This window comes from Furipterus horrens, unplaced genomic scaffold (assembly GCF_987537825.1).
Source record: "Furipterus horrens unplaced genomic scaffold, mFurHor1.1.pri manual_scaffold_17, whole genome shotgun sequence".
Taxonomy (NCBI): domain Eukaryota; kingdom Metazoa; phylum Chordata; class Mammalia; order Chiroptera; family Furipteridae; genus Furipterus; species Furipterus horrens.
This window is the reverse complement of record NW_028327187.1, coordinates 18,301,473-18,302,254: the sequence shown is the minus strand read 5'-3', so window position 1 is coordinate 18,302,254 and position 782 is coordinate 18,301,473. Positions and strand designations below refer to the sequence as shown.

The 782-nt window shown below is 39.6% G+C and overlaps 1 non-coding gene across 1 annotated transcript; it reads left to right on the top strand.

Moving 5' to 3' along the window:
- Window positions 1–415: 415 nt before the first annotated feature.
- On the top strand, window positions 416–522 carry LOC149990605 (U6 spliceosomal RNA). The gene has a single exon (XR_016508852.1). It is a non-coding gene; the product is annotated as a U6 spliceosomal RNA (small nuclear RNA).
- The last annotated feature ends 260 nt before the right edge of the window (window positions 523–782 follow it).

Sequence of the window (782 nt, the reverse complement as noted above, 5' to 3'; positions counted from 1 at the left end):
TTCCCATCACATGTCAAGTGCCTGAAATTCCAGTCACTATAGACTGGAGCCATATGACTAAACAACTGTCTTAGTGGGGATTAGTGTTGGGAACCTAGGTGAAGAATTGCTATGAAAAGCAAGTGGCTTTACAAGGTAGTCTTTCCAAGTCCTGTCCAGCTCCTCAGAGAAAAAGATATAGAGATTTTTGTCTTAAGTTTCTTTTCCTTTTAAATTCAGTTCACCTCTAAAACAAGTAACTTTTCCCCCTTCAATAAAGTTTTACTTTGTTTAACACACAATTCTCATGACCTATGTAAAAACGTTATGCTTTGCAACACAAATTGTTCAAATGTACTGCTCTTCAAGTTGAATTTTGAATTTGAGTTTGCTTAAAGTGAGGACTATCTTAATATTTCAAAATGAATATGTTTTAGTGCTCGCTTCGGCAGCACATATACTAAAATTGGAATGATACAGAGAAGATTAGCATGGCCCCTGTGCAAGGATGACATGCAAGTTCATGAAGCATTCCATATTTTTCTCATTACCTGAGTGATTATCTGCATGTATAGGCCTCACTTAATCCTGTCTGCAACGCTGCCTCCTGAGACTCAACGGTTTGGCTGAACTAAGTGGCTGAGTTGGTGAAGAATGGGGTGGTCTGTGGGCTTCGCTTTAAAACTGGTTCCTTTTTTCTATCCTAATGGCTTGGACCGAAAGGGCCCAGAGGTCTGAGAGGGGGAAACCTAAAATATTTCCCTCAACCCAAACTAAGTATAATGGGCAAAAGGGTTTTGGAC